At 41.7% G+C, this 16,186-nt stretch overlaps 1 long non-coding RNA gene across 3 annotated transcripts in view; it reads right to left on the reverse strand.

Annotated features, from left to right (window-relative positions):
- Window positions 1-6,011: 6,011 nt before the first annotated feature.
- LOC128322169 (uncharacterized) overlaps window positions 6,012-16,186 on the reverse strand; it is a 41,113-nt gene continuing 30,938 nt past the window's right edge. For 2 of the 3 annotated variants that reach the window (XR_008305574.1, XR_008305572.1), the window contains exons 5-6: window positions 10,700-10,728; window positions 9,002-9,074 (exon numbers count right to left, since the gene is read on the reverse strand). This is a non-coding gene — a long non-coding RNA (uncharacterized LOC128322169). Of the gene's footprint in view, window positions 7,148-9,001; window positions 9,075-10,699; window positions 10,729-16,186 lie in introns of those variants that run through there. The other variant, XR_008305573.1, reaches the window with a different exon arrangement.

The following is a 16,186-nucleotide window of genomic DNA, read 5'->3' on the forward strand; positions in this document are numbered from 1 at the left end:
CCCAGCAGCCTACAGGCTCTGAGTGGGCAGGAAGGCACAGATTCTAGCCTCCTCCCTGCGCCCATTTACCCCCACCCCAGCATTCTGAGGCCATGGCAAAAATTAACCCTACACACACACACACACACACACACACACACACACACACACACACACAATGCAATTCAAATGCCTTGGATGGTTTGTTATTGTGCCTGTATTTGGGGCCTCATGGATGGGCACAAGACAGGCTCTCTCTCTCTCTCTCTCTCTCTCTCTCTCTCTCTCTCTCTCTCTCTCCTTCTTTGCAATGAAGATTGGTCCATATTGTGACTTCTAGCGGCATCATCATCATCATTTTTATTGAAACTAGATTGCTTGCATCTAATAGGTTGTGCTGGTGCCACAGGCTCCGCTCTGTTGCAGAAATGTAAAAAAAATGCACCAAAAATTGTGTGCCATTGTTGTCATCATCACTCTTTTCCTTGTGTAGGTGGGAGGGGGGCCAAACCTCACTGTTCCACTGGCAGAATGTTGTTTTGCACCCTTCCTTACTTAACCCACCTTTATGGCCGGATGCCACAGATGAAGCTGTGTCTGTTGCTTGTGGATGAAAAATGCTTGGGGGAGGGAGGCAGGGCACATTTGATGCTGTTGTTGGCTCTAGTCTGCTGCCCTAGTCTGCTGCATCTGTGTTATCACACTTGCTTGCTTGCTTGTTGCTGGCTGCTGCTGTTACCCTGCATTGGAAGGGGGCGCATGGGGCAGTGCATTTCATTGTTGTTGCTTCACACAATTGTATGTAGATCAGTTGCATTTCTGTGGGGGGGATGGTGGGACACAATGGATGTAGTGAATGACACAGTGGATGTACGTGACTTTTGGAAACCTTGTTCTTTGCAAGCTCTGCGGTTGTTGATGTGTGCTGCATCCACCCTATGGTGCAATGGGAACAGACAGTGCCCATTTCTGCCTGTGGGTGCCTCCGAGGAGTGCCAAGGTGGGTCGGGTGGTAGTGCCCAATGGGTGCCTGCTACTATCCAGGTTTCAGAATGATTGGGCAAAGGGTTAGGAGGCACTGCTTTGCAGTGGTTCCGCTCCTATCTCTCGGGTAGATTGCAGATGGTGGAGCTTGGTGACAGCTGCTCCTCAAAACGGGAGTTGTTATATGGATTCCCCCAGGGCTCCATTCTGTCACCAATGATTTTTAATATCTACATTAAACCGCTGGGTGAGGTCATCAGGAGATTTGGTGCTGGATGTTATCAGTATGCTGATGACACCCAAATCTACTTCTCTTTTTCATCTCCATCATCAGGCAATGGTATTCATTCCCTAAATGCCTGCCTACAGGCAGTAATGGGCTGGATGAGGGATAACAAATTGAAGCTGAATCCAAGCAAGACGGATGTGCTCATTGTAGGGGCTCAGAATCTGAGAGATGAGTTAGATCTCCCTGTGCTGGATGTCAGTTACAATCCCCCGGAAGGAGCAGGTACACAGCCTGGGAGTACTACTGGACCCAGTCCTCATCCTGGTATCACAGGTGGAGGCCATGGCCAGGAGTGCTTTCTATCAGCTTCGGCTGATTCGACAGCTGTGTCCATTCCTTGAAGAGGACGACCTCAAAACACTGGTGCACCAGCTGGTAACCTCCAGGCTTGACTACTGCAATGTGCTCTACATGGGGCTGCCGTTGTACATAGTTCAGAAACTTCAATTAGTTCAAAATGCAGCAGCCAGATTGGTCTCCGGGGCAACTCAGAGAGACCATATTATGCCTGTTTTGAAACAGTTGCACCTGCTACTGATATGTTTCTGGGCAAAATACAAAGTACTGGTTATTACCTTTAAAGCCCTGAATGGCTTAGGTCCAGGTTATTTTAGAGAGCGCCTTCTTCTGTATGATCCCCACCGCACGTTAAGGTCATCTGAAGAGGTCCATCTCCAGTTACCACCGGTATATCTGGTGGTGACTCAGAGGCGGGCCTTCTCTGTAGCCGCTCCTGGACTGTGGAATGCACTCCCTGCAGAAATATGTAATTTGAACTCTTTATCAGATTATAGGAGAGCCTTTAAGACCTATCTGTTTGGCCTGGCCTTCCAGAGCTTTTAAATTGTTGCAAAGGGTTTTAATGTACCTGTTTTTCAGGGTTTTTAAACTGTTTATTGTTTAACTGTTGTTTTATGGTATTTTATAATCTTTAATTGTTGATTGATTTTAACTGTTTTTGTTTTATCTGTACACTGCCCTGAGCCAATTTTGGAAGGGTGGTTTAGAAATTGTGTAAATAATAAATAATAAAGGGTTGATTTTTAAATAATTTCTGAAGTTTGCGCATCTTCGGGGCAGATTTGGGGCAGAAAAGGGGTTTCGGGGGCAGAAGAGTGGATTGGGTGGTAGTGCCCCAATGGGTGCCTGCTACCATTCAGGTTCCAAAGGAACTGGACAAAGGGGTGATTTTCAAAGAATTTGTGAAGTTTGCACATCTTTAAGCTTTTCCCCATAGGGCATAATGGGGGTGTCAGATTCAGACCCAAAACAAATTGGGAGTGTTTTGATTTGGGTACAAATCAAAACAAAAAAATTGATTCGTGCACATCCCTACCTGTTGATTCTCTATTTATTGCAATGTGCAAAGTATTACATAGGGTTGACAGATCCCAGGTTTTCAGCTCGAGACTCAGATTTTGAAGGGTTGTTTTCAGTCACCTTTGGTTGAGCAGCCCAATGTTCCCTTCCCTCCTTCATTCAAAACTGAGAGACTGGCACACCTTTCAGCTTCTTGAAATGGTCAGGAATAAGAGGAGCGCTTTTGGGCAGGGAGTCGATCGTAGGCTACCATGTGACATCACCAGGTGTGGTCCCACCTCTTGAATTTTGAAAGTTTCAAGATTAAGATTCACCCCATTATTTTGTCGAATAGTGGTGCTGATCTCACGGACCAAACAGGTGAAGGGTATTTCATAGGGAACCTCTGTCATGCATAAAATATGCCATAATGCCAGTATCCTTGTCTTCCCACCTCCACTTTAATCTTGGACCTATCTTTTGGCCTGGAACAGGCATGCAGCATGTCTTCCTCTTCCTAGCTTGCCTTGATTTATTACCCTTCATCTTGACTTAGTGAGATTCAGCCTAATAACTTCTGATTCACTGAGTAATCCTCCATTGACTGATGACTGACTAGATTAGTGCTTTTCAAATGTTTGCATTCGGGGAATCCTTTCCATGTCAACTTGTTCAGCTGAGGAAACCCTGTATGTCTGCAACAGAGCCCTGGTGCATTGCAACATATGCTTCAACTGCCTGATATTTACCAAAGAGAGTCCATATTGTTTATCTTGTCCCTGAGAACACACTTTCCCTGTTTTGTATATTGGGAGATGTTAGGAATGCATTTTTAAAATGTTGCTAATATGTACACATGTGTAATAGAGTTCCCCAGGTTTCAGCCATTTCGTCCCTCCATCCCAGGTATTAAATGACCAAGTGGGGAATGGCTGTATCTTGACTCATGTAATACATGTAAATATAAACATATGGACACAAAATGTCATTGCACTGCTTCCTTTCCTATCCCTCCATATCTGTCTAGTCATAGTTAAATATTAAGTTGCTGAATCTGTTTTAATTGTAGCCATTCTATTCACAGATTAAATAGTCTATCAAATGTTCTTAAATGATCTTTTAAAGTGGAAACTGTTATGATCTGTTTACTAACATACAGACTGTCAGAAAGTGAAAGACAGACGGCTTCAGAATAGTGATATATATGCCATATGAAATTTGCATACTTCAGGCAAGAACCAAAAAGGAAGACAACGCAGGTTGCTTTCACACTACAGGGCCCTTTAGTGTTGCTGAAGCACTGCTTTTCCTCAATTGACTGCAAGGAGAACTTAAACAGTAGTTCCACGTGGCATTTTATACCGCACTATATTCCCCATTAAAAAATTAGCAATCTCTGTCACCATAAGCAAATCCTAATATAAGAAGTAAGTCCTGTTCAGCAAAAGTCCCACTTCTCTCTGCAACTCATTTAATTTGTAGTTTTCTCCTTTCTTTCAAAGCATCTTCTGTGTTTTGGCTTCTGTCCCTTTAATATAATTTAATTTGTGATTTCATGTGTTATGTATTTTTACTTGATGTTTTAATTCTGTGTTGTCAGCTGCTCAGATAATAATTTGTTATGGGGTGTCTAACAAATAAAGTTATTATTCTTAATTATTGTTGTTGTTGTTGTTGTTGTTCAGTTGCTTCCTGTGCACTTGGGTGGCATTCTTGAATCAGCCCTTGCCAGTTCCTTTCACAGATGAAGGCTTTAATTATTATTTGTCTCTAAAGCCAGAGCTTGCTTTAGAGACAAATAAGAGAAAGTGTATGACTCTTTCTTCTTTAAGTTTATTTTTTGAGATCACATTTCCTCACAGATTTCTGGGAAGACCATTTGAAAGCCATTGAACTAGACAATGAAGGATCTTTGGAATAACTTTAACAGGACCAACTGGAAATCATTGGCAATATCAGAAATTGCTGTTTTATTATCAAAGCACCCAAAATAGCCTCTGTTTTCTAACTGTTGCAGCCAGAATAGCTAGCAATCTTAGGTTTTGTAACCAGCTATACCATTTAACAAGTTTCATTTAACAAATTTCATCATGGGGCTTTTTTTTTTTTTTTTTAACAAGAGTACTGTCAAAATCTAAAAAATATGGCTTTGCAGTGGAAGCTCATTCACCATTTGCATTCTTAGCCAGATCAATGGTATTATTGTTCAAATTGCAAAAGCAACCATGACTTCTGACAAAAGAACAAAAAATTGTGCTTGTGGTATTCTACTTAGCACTAGCATCTGCATCAACAATTCCCAGCACTTTCAAGGATCACTTTAAGGTGTGTGTGTGGGGGGCGTGATCAGTTTAAGGTGTGTGTGTGGGTAGGTGTGTGTGTGTGTGATCAGTTTAAGGTAGGTGTGTGTGTGTGTACTAAGCCCTTAAATGGCTTGGGCTCTTCATATATTAGAGATGGCCTATTCCAATATATTTAACCTCAACAGACTTATAGAGGCATTCTTGATGGATGTTCCACAAACTGTGGGATTCCCTTCCCAAAAAGATTTCTCAAATTCTGAGCCTTCTATATTTCCAGACACACTCTAAGACCATCATCCTAATACTGGGGAGTATAGGGGTGCAGACAGAAGGAAGGCTTGAGGAGCAACTTGCCACTTAAATTTGGCAGGAGGGAGAGAAAAGGCACTTTGCCACAGAGATATGGCCTATTAAGTTTGGCAGGATGAAATTCAGTAAAAGAAGGGGTGTTTCATTTTGATTTTCTTTACAGTAGATTACTCACTTAAAGCCTTAGGGATCAGGGTGGATTAGAAATTTTAAATAAAGAAATAGATTGGTAAAATGAAAGATTCGGAAATGCACTAGAAGGAGTATAGAAAATAAATTTCACTCTCCCATTGCAATTAGCAGGACCCAGAAGTGTTTAACAGACCTCAGAAGAACTTAGTCAAAAGAGGTGAAAGCTCTTGTACCTTCAAAGCTGTGCAGAATATGGAATTTTGGCAGATACACTTTGTCGTGCAGAGGGGAGAACTGTACCTGTTGTAATCCCCCCTACCTACATAACTATTAAAATATAAGAGCCCGAGTGCCTCAAATAAAGGCCAGAAGAGATGCAGGGAATGAGGGAACTATCTGTACACTTGGTGGAATTGCTCCTAGTTAAGTAGTTTTGGAAAGTATCACCAACAGGTCATAGGAACATAGGAAGCTGCCATACACTGAGTCAGACCATTGGTCTATCTAGCTCAGAATTGTCTTTTAGGAGAGGAGAGCTGGTCTTGTAGTAGCAAGCATGACTTGTCCCCTTAGCTGGATATGAATGGGAGACTAGAAGTGTAAGCACTGTAAGATATTCCCCTCAGGGGATGGAGCCGATCTGGGAAGAGCAGGTTTCAAGTTCCCTCCCTGGCTTCTCCAAGATAGGACAAGATTTATTTATTTTTTATAGGACAAGATTTTTTATTGAACCAACAAACTACCAAAGCATACAGTACGTTGCCAAAGCACAATTATATACAAAGTGGTTGTTTGTACATGATATATCTACAAAGATTTACACACAATGATTAGGAAACCCACAAGGTTATGAAGTATATGCAGGTAGTACTGTAACTCGGGGGTGGGGGATTTCAAGGCACATCAGGTAATTGGGGGGGGGGGTTACGTCCGACGTCTCCAAGATAGGGCTGAGAGCGATTCCTGCCTGCAACCTTGGAGAAGCCACTGCCAGTCTGTGAAGACAATACTGAGCTAGATAGACCAATGGTCTGACTCAGTATATGGCACCTTCCTATATTCCTAGATGATAGTTGCAAGCAATGAAACAAACATGAGGGACTGATAATCCATATTAACTATAGCCCAAATCAGTCATAGCTGGAAAAATAAAACAAACATCCCTGCAACGGATACTCTGAATATGAGTTGTAGGTATAATGGAAAAGATCACTCATCCATTAGGATGTCTGTGGACATGGCGAAGGCTGCATATTTTCTAATAACCCGGGCACTTGTCTTAATTATGGAGAAGAATGAGGAAAGACAACAAATAAACCAACTAAATGTTACATATTATTTGCAGTTATTAATTTGAAGAAGATTAACAACCATGCTCACAATATGGTTTGTTTAACCACTCTATTTGGAGAGACTTATTTCTTTCTCTTTTTCATTTATTTTTTCCTTTGGGTAATGTTTTGATTTTTAGTTTCTTATAACTATAAAAACAAACATTTGCAAAAGTTACAATAAAAAGTCACAAGGACCTAGTTGCCTCCTTTAGCATGTGATTAGCCTTGCTGCTTTCTTTTTAAAAATATACCCAACTCATTGAATTTTCTGTATAATTTCTCTAGAACTGTACAAATGACATTTAACATCTGCCCAGTGAGTTTCACCTTATGTTACTTGTTTGAGTATGTTCTTTTATTTTATGACAATAAATCCAACATAATTTAATAAATGTAATGCAAGATGGTTCAGATGCGTTTATAGGCAGAATCCAAGAGGTACTTTATCCAGTCGCTTGGGTACAATCAGTAGTAATTTTCTTTTGTTACTTTTCTTCTTTGAATAGTAGGCCCCAATGCTGTTGAATATGTGAGAAAAGCAACACACAGTGGGTTTCTCATTATAAGTCAACTGTTTATTGTTAACAACTCATTGCAGGGAACAGCACCGTAGTTGCATGCTGCCTTTGGTAGAGTGAGCGCTGTGCCTGGAAAAGTGACAGGGTGGTAGCAGAGCAGGTAACGACCTGCTTACCAGCTGGCAGCTTCTTAAGGGAACCGCTCCCCATCATGCCTGCGGCTGCCTGAGCCCATTTGGGCACATCCCTAATCCTGAGGACCTCTGGGCTTGGCTCTTAAAGAGGCAGTACACAAGAAATGCTGCATCACAAGTTGCTTTAAAAACTCATCTCAGTTCCAAAATAAATTTGCTATGAAATGTAAGTGTGGGAGGGGGCTGTTTGATAAATAGAAGCCCAAATCTTCCTTGCTCATACAGAATTGGTTTTGTGATTCTTTAGATCCACACCATTGTGCAGGAGTCTTACAGCTCAAAAAGGTTTATGGGTAGAATGTCTGTGGTGTTCAGAAGTTGACACCTTCTAAGAGGCAGCCTGTTCTCACAGTCTACAAAGTCAGGGAACCCATTATGCATCACTTCACGGTTGGAATGTAGCTTTGTTCACAGCCAGTAGCACTTGTTAAGCCCAACTTAATACTTTCCCCATGGAATGTTAAAATCTGCAGAAAATGTTGATAATTGTGCTCCTGTATTATGTAGATGGAGAACCTGTGAGCAGGAAGTTTTCTTTTATCTACATGTATCTTCTAGTACATGTTAGGCTGCTTTTCAAAAATATTTGAAATTTAGATAATGTAGATAAAAGAAAACTGGTGGTGATAATGATTACTTCAAGCATCTGTACAAATCAGTTCCCTTTTACTATTATAAATGGTAAAAATATTAACATAGTAGTATTGATCTTTCAGGTCTCATGAATAAATAAACCTCTAGTTTAAGATCCTTTGAGGTGAATATTGGTTATCTAAAACACCTGAGACTTGATGTTTCAGATAAGTTATAAATGGTCAGACAATTATTTCAAAATTTACAACCATCGTCTAAAACATTGAAACACAAATAATGAGACACCATTGAAAAATAGCAGTGTTTACAGGCGAGGTAGCTAGCTTTTTGACACATGTTCCTCATCCTCAAGTCAAGTCCAGAGTGTGTTTTTTTAATGTGTTCTGCTATTTATAACATTCCACTGTGCTGTACAAATTAAAAATGATGTAAACAACAGAATAATAAAACAAAATGAACAACATAACAATTAAGCAACCCCCCCCCCAAAATCACAGCAATATCTAAAATCAGCAAATAGTAGAGAACTCAACAATTAGCAGCAGTTAGTTCTCAAACACTGTCTTCAGTTGCCTCCAAGGAGACAGCAGGGAGAGGGCCATATTAACCGCTAGATAAAGAGTGGCTGAGCTTTGGGGCTGCCTCAGAGAAGGCCCTGCTAGGTGGAGGCTAGCCTTTCTGTAAGACCAGGATTTTGAGCAAGTGCTCCTCAGAAGCTCTCAAGTGCTGGCAGGGGTGGAGGCATACTGAAATAAGTGTTCTGAGATCACCATGACTGAAGCTATTGACAACATCAGCACTTTGAGTTGGACCTGGAAGCAAGGTGGCAGCAAGTGCAGATGTCTCAGAATAGGTGGGATAGAGGCATATTAGTGCACAATACAGGTTATCTCCAGATCCCATCCCTTACTTTGGAATGGGTTTGTCTTTGCTCTGCTGAGCAAAGGAGCAAGCAGAAGTACTAGGTTTGCTAGCTCTGACTGAAGGTGTTCTTAGAGATCGCCCCCCGCAAATATTTTTTACAATACAAGTTATTAAAATGTCCAGATTTCCTTTCAGTAGTCACCTTGAGATGGCTGCTGATTCCTGAAAGACTCCAGACCAGTCCTGGATGGCTGGCAATTCTAAGCAGAACAACACTGGAGGGACAAGCAAGAATAAAAACTGACCCTGTGCCATAACCAAACCCATGCACCATCTTAGGACTATCCAGAAATATCACAGCTTCATGTGCCATTTATAGCACCTTTGCTGTGGATTGACCATACACAGTTTGGACCTTCAGTTAAGGCCCACAAATACTAATGGATGACTAACATCACCTTTGAGATTGGCAATAAATTAAGGTTCACACTTAGGGTCTGTATCACTAAATGGCATTTTACAAAATGCAAACTCACAAATCTATTAGAGCAAAAATAAATAAATATCTACCATAATAACCTGACTTGGGCTTTAGAGTGAGACATTGCCCTAGATAAAGTCTGGAGGTTTTGGATAGAGTTTGTCATTCTTGGTGTTGACAAAAGCCTTCCCCGCCCAACCCCCAGAACATCAGCTGATATAATATTCAGCATTCAGCAGTGGACTACTGGGAAATAACAAATGCAATGCTTGTTTGGGCAAGAGCTCTGGGGATTTGAGGTATCAAATTAATATTCAGTGTGCACATTTCTGAAGTCAGTACAGATGTCTAAAGCGCCTCACAATATGCATCTCTGCCTGCTTTTATGGACCTGTCTGTATTCCTTGTGCTGTGTACCAAGCATTCAGGAGTCGCAACATTTCTGAAGGAGGCTGTAAATGACAACAGCCTACATAGGAAATTGCCTATGTCAGCCCATTGGTCCATCTAGTGCAGTATTGTCTGCAATGACTGGCAGCAGCTGTCCAAGGTTTCAGGCAGGAGTCTTTCTCAACCCTACGATGCCAGAGAGTGAACCTGGGACCTTCTGCATGCAGGGCCGATGCTTTAATAGAGCATGGCCCTTTCCTCAATTCATCTTTCTTTACCAGGATGGAAGGATTCCCACACTGTTGTGGTGGGCTTCCCTGATACCAGAAAGCAGATATTCAAATATCCTAACTTTGTCAAATGAACAGTGGGCTCAATTTGCCACCATAGGTGCCAGAGCAAGGCAAAGATGGGCAATGCCCAGGGCCGGTGCTACCATTAGGCCAACTAGGCAACCGCCTAAGGCGCAGACCTCAGTGGGATGCAGAGTGTATCAAATCAATCAAAATGATTTGTGTGCCAAAATATTTTCTTTTGTATTTGAGAAAGATAATAAAAAATGTATGTATTACCTATTCTTGCAATTTAAAATAAATTTAGCAGTTTCAAGTTTTGTGCTTTTCATTTTTTCTACAAAACATCTGTTTTTGAAAATCGAAGTTGAAATTTTTTTGTGGGGGTGCAAGTACTTAAACTTGCCTACGTCACAAAGTAGTCTGGCACCGGCCCTGGCAATGCCCACCCAGAAAACTGCCTTGCCCTCCCTATTCCCTCCTGCCCCAGATACAAGTGATATCCATGGCAGAGCACATTCAGAACTATGCTGCTTGAACTCAATACAGCAGGGCCTACCTCTGAGTAAACATGCATAGGCTTAGAAGTAACATGCATAAAACAGTACTGAAGTGCACCAAATCCAGTGGCTCATCCCTTTGTTAATAAACTTCTAGGACATTCAACCTAAGTTTCAGCAGCCAAACTGAGCAGCAGAGAATATGAAATGATGTATGCGCAAAGGAAACAACTCACTTTTCTCTGTAAACTGCTCAGTGTTCCACCTGAGAAAACAAAGCAAGAAAAAAACATGTGTGGGTTTGAGGGAACAGGGAAGAGAGGAAGTCTCAGTGGTCCATCTAACACAGAATTGTCTACTCCAGGGATTCTCAACGTTGGGTCCCCAGATGTTACTGGACTTCAGCTCCCATGATCCCCAGCCCCAGTGGCCTTTAGTTGGGGATTATGGGGGTTGAAGTCCAGTAATATCTGGGGACCCAACGTTGAGAATCCCTGGTCTACTCTGACTGGTAGCAGCTTTCCATAGTTCATAGAAACATCTATATTGTCTGCCCTGTCTGGCAGCAGCTCTCCAAAGTTTCAGACAGGAGTCCTTCCTACCTCAAAATGTCAGGGATTGTATCTGGGATGTTCTGCCTGCAAAGCAGATGCGTTACCATTGAATCATGGCCCCAACCTCAACATCCTAATAATATTCTAAAATGAACGGAGAGGATGACTTGCTCTCACTTCAACTTGCCAGCCTACTGTTTTGCTTTCTGGAATGAGATTCTGGGTCTCCAAAATTAGACAAAGGAGAACAGAACAGTAAACTACTTTTACTATTATTTATATACCACTTAATGCAACTCTCTTTTAGTTATTTCAGCTTGCATACTGAGGAAAAGGATGTGTTCCTGTGTATAGGTGAACCTCTCCCCTTTTAATGCATGTGTAACCTTCATTTTATTCTACATTTTCACATCAGCACAGCTTCCTTTTCTCTCTCTGAATTGGATATTTTCTGTCTAGAGTTCTCTTGCATCCTCACATATTCCAAAGCCCTGAGGTGTGTTTACTGGCTCACTTGCTGGAGTCCATTGCATTGTTTTACAGAACAATTTCTTAAGGCAGCTCTAACATAGTTTGTTATCTGTAGTTGCCACCTTTCTTTCTGCCAGAGCTCCTGCATCTTTAACAGCTGCACAACAGACAGAAGTTCAATAGGGATATGCATTCATGTAATAAAAAAAAAGAAAAATGTGGACTAGTAAAGAAATAAAAGTCAGAAGCACAAATGAGTTCAGAATGGTCATATATTAATTTATTCCATGTATTTTCCCCAAGCAGTCCAGCCAGAACAGGTTGAAGGCAATTACAAGAAGAGAGAATCTTGGCTTCCACTTTGTTTTCAGGCTCAGTTCACAGAGCTGGTTCTTGATCCTAGAAACAAAGCGGAAACCAGTACACATGCTTCAAAATAGGTGATATGTGTGAGTATTGGTCCACACCTGCTAACAGGCTGACCATCGTACTCTGTACTAGCTGAAGTTTCCAAGCAGTCTTCTAAAGCAGACCTTCATAGAGTGCATTACAGTCATCCAGTCAAAGCATGAATGGCAGTGGCCAAGGCTCTGTGGTAAAGATGTTAATATTAATGTGGCTGAAAGGAGTCACTTTTTAACTAGATGTACATTCTATGTATGTTTTAAGTTAGGTAACCTTGGAGTTATTCGCACTTGGCTTCAGGCTTCGGGGTAAATGTTGAGCGAAGGCACTTCGAACTACACTCATTGGCATTGAGGGAAGCAGCCCCTCCCCTCTGCTATCGGTTTTCTGTTAAACAAGTCCACATGCAGGCATCAGTATTTTCCTTCTAGCCAATGGCGGTGGGGGGTGGGGGAGAGAGCTCCCTACAGAGATAGATCTGCATTTATGAAGAGAGCATGGCTCTTATCATGCTAATGATTCTACGTCAGCGCCTCTCCCTGTTTGGTCCAGTTTTTTCAGGAAAAGTAGCTTAAAACCAGCATTTCTAAAATCCTGAAAAACCTCGAGATAAGCTAGAATTTGCAAGACAAAGCCCGACTTGTGTGTGGAGTGGGTCCAATAATTTTGACAGGACTTCAGGGTACGTTTGGCTGGTGTGTGAACACACACTCTCTCTCTCGAAGGAGTTTCAGAGCAGAAGCCCTGTGTGCCATTTAGGGCTGCCTCCTTGACAGCCCTAAATGGCTTGGGTCCTGATGATGTCAGATAATGTCTCCTCCTGCTGTCTATCAGCCTTTACAGGAGTTAAGGCCTTTGATGAGTTAAGGCCTTTCTCCAGATTCCATTGTATCGGGAGGCCTGATTAGCCTCCATCAGGAGCAGGGCTTTCTCTGTGGCAGCCTCAATGATGTGGAATCCCCTCCAGAAGGAGACTTATACTGTCTTCTCTATGCTGATCTTTTGAAGGCAGGCAAAACATTTTTCTCCCCCAGATGATCTTTGAGACTTGACTGCTGAATGCTCTATATTGCTCTATAATATGGTTTTACTGCCCTGTTTTTTGTTCTATTCAGTGGTGCACCTAGGTGATTTTGGCACCTGGACTGCCCCACTGTGAGGTGCCCCCCCCAGTGAATTTTCCTCAGCTGCTGTGAGGCCCCATGCTGCCGCAAGCCCCACCACCACCACTACGAGGCCCCCCTTGCTGCTGCGAGGCCCTGCTGCACCGAACCACAGCTTTTCTGTAATTTTAGCTGCCATGTGTGCACCCAGGGGGGTTAGCCAAGCAGGCATCCTGCCCACCCCCCATGGCAGTGGGGGCAGCAGGCAGAGTGGCCACTGGGCCTGTCCATCTGGCCCAGTGGCCCTTGAAAACTGTGAGGCACACCTACACAGTTTGAATAGATCATCGCAAGCCTGTGATGTCATGGGCTTGCAATGAATTTATTTATTTATATTTATATTAATTTATTACAAAATAAATTACAATTTACAATTACAAAATAAATGGATATTAATTTATTTACATTTCATTTATCTGAAATGTAATCTTGATGCAAATAGAGTGGATGTATTCCAGAGGCATAATATGTTCCAAGTCTGCAAAACAGTTTAATTAGTGTAAAAACAGCTACAAGGCATGGATGTAGAGTTCTTTTCAGAAGGGACCATTGCTTTATTTTCAAGGGAGGAAAACATCTGATGAAAGGCATGTTGAACAATGATGAACTATATGAAATAGACTGCAAAGAAAGAAAGCTAATGTTGCAAGTGAGTGTGCACACAAATATTGCATGAGTTTATGACATTGCCAATTTGGGCATCCAAGCAAGGAATGCATTTCAAAATTAGTAAAAGAACAATTGGCAACAAACCTACAAGTTAAACCATGCAAATCTGAAGAAAATGCATTGAATATGTTAAAGCAAAAGCAACAAGGGTCACATATTCATCAGCCACAGAACAGCAATCCAGTGAGGTTTTGGATTTGATTCACAGTGGTATTTGAGGGCCCTTTCCAGTAAAGACACCAGGAAATAATCTATATTTCATAGATTATTTTTCTCGCTATACTTACACTTACCTATTCAAAGATAAAAGTGAAGTATTGCTAAAATTTAAAGAATATGTGACTAGAATAAGCAACAAGTTTGGAAGAAAACCAAAGACTTTGTGTGCTGATAATGGTGGGAAATATACTGGGAAGGATACTGAGCAATACTTAAAAGAACAAGGAATTAAACATGAGAGAACAATACCTTGTCCTCTAAAGCAAAGTGGAGTGGTGGAGAGAAAGAACAGAACTTTGATTGAAATGTCTAGAAGTATGCTTCTTGACTCAGGTCTGGAAAACAAATACTGGGAAGAGCTGTTATGATTGCAACTTATTTGCAGAATAGACTTCCAACTAAAACTAAAGGAGTAACACCTTTTGAGCTGTGGAATGGGACAAAACCTTACTGAAAACATATTAGAGTGTTCATATGCAAAGCATATGCATATATTCCTAAAGAACTAAGAGGAAAACTAGATTGCACAAGTGAAGAAGGAATATTCACAGGTTATGCACTGAGTAGAAAAAGCTATAGAAGACTGGATCCTATCACAGAGACTGTTAAACTGCAGTGTTGAATATTTTGATGAAAGGCAAAAGTCAAATGCCAATGAAATATCTGACTGTGACCTGGATTTTCCAATAAGTGAGGAGGCTGAAGAGCAACCACAGAACCCCCCCCCCCAAATGAACAAGTAATAATAGATTATGATATAATACAGAGACTCAATCAAGAAAGGGAGATTGAGACTGAACCAGAGAGATCCAAACAAGAAGGGGAGAATGAGATGGAACAAGAAATGAGACACTCAAGCAGAATTCATAAGGGGGACCCACCTAAAAGATTGTCACTGGCAGCCAGAGAAGGGGGGTAAATGCCAGATCAATTGCTGCAATCAGGAGAAGAAAAGAAAAGCAGTAAAGTCTGGAGGTTACCAGCATATGTACTGTCCCCCTCCCCTTTTTGTAAACTTGTTATTTATCTTTTCTTACTTCTTATATAAGTAAGAGATGCATGTATCTGATAACCTTATAAAAAATAAAACCCACAAACCCAACACCTGCCCTCTCCCTCTCTCCTGCCTAACCCCTGCTAACTGGGCAAAGAGGCACCTTTTACCGTGGTGATTCTCTTTATTTAGCAGGGGGAGAGTAACTGGCCCTGTCCACCCCCAGCACAGTACTTCTAGTGACTGTTGCTGGTGTCTATCTTATGTTTCGTTTTAGAATGTGAGCCCTTTGGGGACAGGGAGCCATCTTATTTATTTGTTTACATCAAAGCGATGCAGAAATGTGGCCTCAGCTTTTAGGGGGATTCTGGCCTCTGTAATTGTTGAAGATGGAGTTCCAGTGCATCGACCTTTTGCACTGACTATCCTAATGACCACTAAGGGCACTGGGAGTGGAGATCATTGGGAGTGAGTAAGGGTTTTCTTACTTGTCCCTGCTTGCCTCTACTCTATGACCCCTGCTATGACTCCTCAGGTACTTCCTGTAGTGAGCCAATCCTCTTTCATTTCTTCCTAGAGAGAAGATGGAAACATCTCTCTCTCCCTCCCTCTCCCTATTCATTATGTAGCTTATAGATAGAATAGGCCTTTCCTATCTCAATGTATCATCAATAAATCAACTATATCACCAATTAATCTACTTGGTATTTAGATTGTACAACAATCTCAATGTGTGTTCTTTAAGTAGCTGCAACAACTAAACTCTGCACTCTGCTCTGTAGCTGGAGAGGGTAGCTTCTTTTGTCGGCACTTATATTTTATGTAGTCTTTCCAGTTTTTGCACTTTTAAGTGACTTCCTTGAGTTCTCTTTGGGCTCTCGCTTTCCAGAAGGAACTCACACTGATCAGTTTGCCTCTGATCAGTGGTTTCTTTGTGTCCCACACTATAGTTGGGTTAATACCACACTTGCATCATGAGCAAAAAAAATCCCTGTCTCTTCTGTTAAATCAGAAATTACCTTGTCATTCAGCAATAACACATTGTTAAGCCTCCAGTCCACTCCTTTATTGTCTCTTTTTCTACTTGCCAAATGACAGGAAATCCAAGCATGATCTGAGCAGGTGATAGGTCCTTTCTCTGTTTCCATTTAAGTATTAGCAGAGACAAAGATATAGGGACTATTTACATGACCTTGTTTGCAGGTGTGGGGGGAGGCAGGGTTTAAGCTACCTTCTCCTGGTGCAGTT

Source organism: Hemicordylus capensis, chromosome 4, assembly GCF_027244095.1.
Source record: "Hemicordylus capensis ecotype Gifberg chromosome 4, rHemCap1.1.pri, whole genome shotgun sequence".
Lineage (NCBI taxonomy): Eukaryota > Metazoa > Chordata > Lepidosauria > Squamata > Cordylidae > Hemicordylus > Hemicordylus capensis.